Source organism: Elephantulus edwardii, unplaced genomic scaffold (genome assembly GCF_000299155.1).
Source record: "Elephantulus edwardii isolate Elephantulus edwardi_28Jun2011 unplaced genomic scaffold, EleEdw1.0 scaffold00327, whole genome shotgun sequence".
NCBI classification, from domain to species: domain Eukaryota; kingdom Metazoa; phylum Chordata; class Mammalia; order Macroscelidea; family Macroscelididae; genus Elephantulus; species Elephantulus edwardii.
Window position 1 is genome coordinate 644912 of NW_006400077.1, and position 6010 is coordinate 650921.

Consider the following 6010-nt stretch of genomic DNA (forward strand, 5'->3'; position numbering starts at 1 on the left):
ACCTGTTCCTGAGATTCAGGTGGGATAGACTCAAAATCATATTTTGGTTCCCGTGAACTTGGTTTAATTTTCCTCAGCTTCAGTTTGAACTTGCATATGTGTAGTTGGTGGTGTGTTCCACAATCAGCTCCTGGCCTAGTTTTCACAGCTGATATTGAGCTTCTCCAACAGTTCTTTCCGCAGATGTTATAAATCTGATTCCTAGGCATACCATCAGGTGAAATCCATGTATATAACCTGCGTTTATGTTTCTTTAAAAACGTATTTGCAATGAATAAGTTATTGATTGTGCAAAATTCAATCATCCTCTCTCCAGCTCAATTTCTGTCACTGAGTCCATGTTTTCCAACTACTGAATCTTCTTCTGTGTACCCAACTTTTGCATTCCAGTCACCCATTATTATCAATGCATCTTAATCGCATATTTGATCGATCTCCAACTGTAAAAGTTGGTAAAAAAATCTTCTATTTCTTCTTCCTTGTCTCTGGTTGTTGGGCAGAGAAGAGGGACACCAAAGGACTTTGAAATCCTCCACCCCCCCCATCTCAGGTAAACTTGGAGTCCCCAGGCAGTGTGAGATCCTTTCAGACCCGAAGGCCGCAAGCCATAGTCCCAGGAAAGTTCTATCTACACACCAGTTCTACAGGACACATCACCTCTGTTCGGGAAGTATTGCCACTGAACTTAAGAGACACTGGTCACAGAATAAGAAACTATCAGAAGTAGATGTATTTGGATTCACACAAGCCAAGGAAGCTGCAGATATAAGCTATCTGCTCAAGGGCGGGACAATGAGCGATGTATGTTGAAGGGAGTAGGTAAAAGTGGATGAGGATCTTGGCGGATGGTGGAGCAGGGGAATAAGTGGGTAAAGACACGTGTGCCAAGGGCAGGGCAACACAGATATGAATGATTAATTCCACAATAGGGGATATATCTTTTACTTTTCTGTAAAACGCTGGTCTGTCTGATACTTCTCTCAATCTGAATATTCAGATTAAGAAAGACTAGGAAGAAGGATTGACTATCCACTTCTGAAATAACGGGCCTCCAAAAACCCTAAGTACAAGAGAGCACATGTAGATAACAGAACGGGCAACTGAGGTTGAGCTTTCAGGTGTGGAAATACAAAGGAAGAGGAACAGTTGTAAGCAGACACTAGTGATTGGGACATGGAATGTGAGAACCCTGAATGTTGGAAAATTAGATATTGTTAAGGAAGAAATGGAAAGCATGAATATTGACACACTAGGCATTGGGGAGATGAGATGGACCGGCATGGGCCATTTTGAATAATATGATATATTATTCTGGAGATGAAAAGGTGAGGAAAAATGGAGTTGCTTTCATAGTTAAAAAAGCCATTGCTAGATCCATCTTGAAGTATAATATTGTAAGTGACAGGATAATATCCATACGCATACAAGGAAAGCCAGTGAATACCACTATCATTCAGATATATGCACCGACATCCAGAGCCAAACATAATTATCATACCACAAATCCCTCTAATTTTCCTTTTAGCAACTCTTTAAAATGTTTGGATGATGAGGAGAAAGAGGTTCAGGCTTATTAAAAGGTATTGAATTAACCCAAAAGAAAGCAACTTTGTTTTTTATTTTTCTTTATTTTATTAATTTTAATGAAAGTTTACAGAGACTTAGGGTTTCTATTCATTCATTGTTGCACTTTTCTCCCTGCCCACCCATCTCCCCCAATTGGCTATTCTCTGAAAAATAAAAGAAAAATTCTTTCATTGCTATACAATTCCTGCCTCCAACCCCACTCCACTGTGAAGCCTTCATTCTGGACTCCTGTCATGACAATAATACCTAATAATATATCTCTTTTAAACAGTTCTCTTCCTCATCTGTTTCAATGCAGTATACATTATTTAGCCCTTTCTCAGTCTTCCCTCAACTCCGATGTCAGTCTCATTTTACAACAGTGGCCTTAGAGGACATTATGCTGAGTGAAATATCTCAATCACAAAAGGACAAATATTGCATAGGACCAACTATATTTTTAAGTTAACACAAGTTATTGTTGGTTTTACTAGAGAGGTATGGGGTGGAGAAGGAAAGAAATTATCAAAGGACAAACAAATGTGTAAATAAAAAACTCTGTTTCATTGGGTTAAAAAAAAAAAAGAAAAGAAAGTGTGATGATATCCACCTAACCACTGCTGTGGAATTGACTACAACTCATAGCTACCCTTCATCAAGTTTCCAAGATTGTCAGTTTTTACAGGAGGAAACTGCTAATAGTTCTTCTGAAGATAATCTGATGTATTTGAACCATGGGCCTTTCACATTTTAAGGACATCATGCACTGCACTATATTTGGTTGTTGTCCTGTAGTATAGAGTCACAACAGACCCTCCAGTGGGTTTTCGGAGGCAGTTAATCGCACAGGAGGAGATTGCCCATCTTTCTCCCGCAAAACAGCTGGTGGCTTTGAATAGCATACCTTTGGGATTACAGTGCGGCTTCTTGCCATTTGACCACCATGTTGTTGTTGTTAAGTGACCTTAAGTCATAGACGACTCATAGAGACCCTATCAATGAAAGACCTGAGCACTTGTATAACTTTCTTCATTTCTTCAAGTTCATAGGCTTTCTGGAGGCAAGCTATTTCGGAAGTGCAGTCACCCCTACTTCCAAGCTTAATTTAATTCAGAGCTCCAACCAAACACTGTCCACCATGGGTAACCATTATCACATTTGACACATCAGTGTCACAGTGTTCAGCATCACACTAACCATGAGTTACTATAGTAATAATAATATGTTATATTATACTTTGCATCATTATTTTAATTTGATCCTTATTTACAAAAAAAAAAAAAGTCCACAATGTAACTGTATGATTTGATGAGTCGGCAGTCACAGCCAAACTCTTGTTATCTCATTTTGGAGTGTTGTAAAGCTATCTCTCAGTTAAATTTAATATTTAAAATAGTACCAAAGTCAAGAATCATGGCTTTCAAATATATCAAAGCTAACTAGAGATAGCAGGAACTAGAGGAAAATAAGTTGCAATGTGTAAGTGAAACAAAATGTATTAAAGAAAAGGTACAAAAGTGTTCGCACAACATACAAATTACCTAGCCTCTTATTTCACAGAATGTAATGTGGTTATTGTTATGTGCTGACAAGTCACCTGCAAGTCAGAGTGACTATGTATGGCAGCTCTGAACCCTTCCCTGTCCTGAGCCATTCTCACTAATTCCGACACATACCAAACCTCGTAGCTCAAGTTACTGTATCAATATATCTCATCCAGTATCTTCCTCTCCCACACTGTCCCTCTACCTTTCTGATCATGGTATCTTTCTCCAAGGACCAGTCTCTCCTGGCCAAATGCCTAAAGTATGGGAGACAAAGATTCAAAATCCTATCCTCCAAGGAGCACCTTGGTTTCACCCTCTCCAAGACAGACTTATTTATTTTCTTGGCAGTCCATGGTATGATCAAGACTCTTCTCCATCACCAGACCTCAAAGACAACTATTCTTCTTCTCTCCTCCTAAGTCATTGTCAAGCTTTCTGATACATAGCAAGTAATTGTGAAGACCATGGCCTGGATTAGGTGCACCTTAGTCTCTCGACTGATATCATTGCTTATCAGCACTCTAGAGAGGTCCACAACAGCAGATTTTCCCAATGTTATTTGTCTTTTGATTTCGTGACTGCTTTTGTCAAGAGTATTGATTGTGGAACTGAGCAAGCTGTAAGTGTTAACAACCTCAATTTCTTTTCATCTAATATGATGCTACCAATTGCCCAGTGGTGAGAATCTTTGTCTTCTTGATGTTGAGCTTTAATCCATATTGAAGACTTAATCTAATCCTGATGCCACCTTTATCCTCATAAACCTTTGCTTCCTGAATGATATGTTCTGCATCTAAAATATAAAGATATGGAGACGTGTCTCATCCTGACATAATCCTTTTCTGATTTTGAAGCATGCATGCAGTGTTTCTCTGCTCTGTTCTGCTTCCTAGTCCAAGGATAGGTTTCACATAAGCACAATAAAGTGTTCTGGGAGATTCCTATTTTCCTCAAAGTTAGCCACAATTTGTTGTGATTCATAGAGTCAAATGCCTTTTCATAGTCAATTAAACATGTATAGACATTCTTCTGTACTCTCTGCTTTCTACCAAGAACCATCTGACATTGGCAATAACATTGTATTTCTGGTATTTCTCAATGTACTGTCCCAGTCTTTTCTGGACAATCTTCAGCAAGATTTTGCTAGTGTGTGATATTAGTGATATTGTTCTATAACTGTTGGTATGACTTTTTTTGTTAATGAAAATAAATATGGATCTCTTCTAGTCAGTTGGCCAAGTAGTTGTTGTCTTCTAGATGTTTTGGCAAAACTTGATGAGCATATCCAGGGTAGCATTTGTTTCTTGAAATATGTCAATTGGTATTCCATCAACTCTTGGGACTCTATTGTTTCAAGTCCTTCAGAGCAACCTGAACTTCATCCTTCATCAATATCACCTCCTTATGTGTTGTTTCTTGAAATTCTTCTGTATCAGCCTATTCTCTTTGGTACAGTGATCCGTATACTCCTTCCATCTGCTTTTAATGCTTCCAGGATCATTTAACATTCTGTCCATAACATCCTTAAGCGTTGCATCTCACAGCCTGAAATTGTTCTTCAGTTATTCAGCATAAGGAATGCTAAGTTTGGCCCTTTTGATTTTCTGACTCCAGATCATTGCATACTTCATTATAATACTTTGCCTTGTCTTCCTGAGCTACACTTTGAAATCTTTTATTCATCTCCTTAACTTCTTGATTTCTTCCCTTTGCTTTGACTTATTAGTGTGCTAGTGAAATATTCCTAGTTTCTTCTGACATACATTTAGGTCTTTTCTTCTTCTTCTTTGTAATAACTTTTCACATTCTTCATAACTGGTATTATAGATATTTTTCCATAGCTCATTTGGCCTGTGATAATTACTGTTCAAGGCCTCAAACGTATTCCTGAGTTGCATTTTATTGTTTTTATTGAGATTTTAATGAAAGTTTATAGATAACTTGAATTTCCATTAATTTGCTGTTGCACATTTTCCTCCCTGGCCACCTCAACTCCCCGTTTGTTTTTCTCCTTGAAGGGAAGAAAAAAAAAATCCTTCATTTTTATATAATTCCCCACCCCCACCCCAGTATACTTTACTATGCAGTTATTGTTCTGGACTGTTTTCATGCAAATAAGATCTAAACATATATTCATTTTAGGTAGGTTTTCCCCCCTTATCTGTTTCAATGCACTGTACATTGTGATCCCATCTTTTCTTAGATTCCCCCCAACCTCGATGTCAGTCCTGCTTTATAACAGTGGCATTATATTATGCAATATTTGTCTTTTAGTGGCAGAGATATTTCACTCAGTATAATGTCCTCCAGGGTCACCCATTTTGTATAATATTTAATGAGCCCCTTGTTCAGTGTTGCATAGTATTCCACTGTGTGAATATATCACAGCTTCTTTAACCATTCATTTGTTGATGGGCACAAAGGTTGTTTCCATCTCTTTGCTATTGTAAACAATGTAGCAATAAACTCGGATGTATCTATATCTGCTTGGGTGGAAATTACCTGTAGTGGAATTGCTGAGTAAAATGGTATTTCTAGCTTTTTGAGAAAGTGCCATACTGCCTTCCAGAGTAGTTGCACCATTTTACACTCTCACCAACAGTGAATAAGGGTTCTAGTTTCTCTACAATCTCACCAGCATTTGTATTTTGCTGCTCTGTTGAAGTTTGCTATTCTCACTGGGCTGAGACAATAACTCATAGTTGATTTTATTTTCATCTTTCTTAGAGGTAGGGATTTTGAACATTTCTTCATGTGTTCGCCATCTTTGTGTCTTCTTTGGTGAAATACGTGTTCATATTTAGCACCCATTTTACAAATGGGTTGTTTACCTTCATCTTGTGGTGTTCGAGTATTCTATGCATACTAGATATAAGTCCCTTATCTGACATATCATT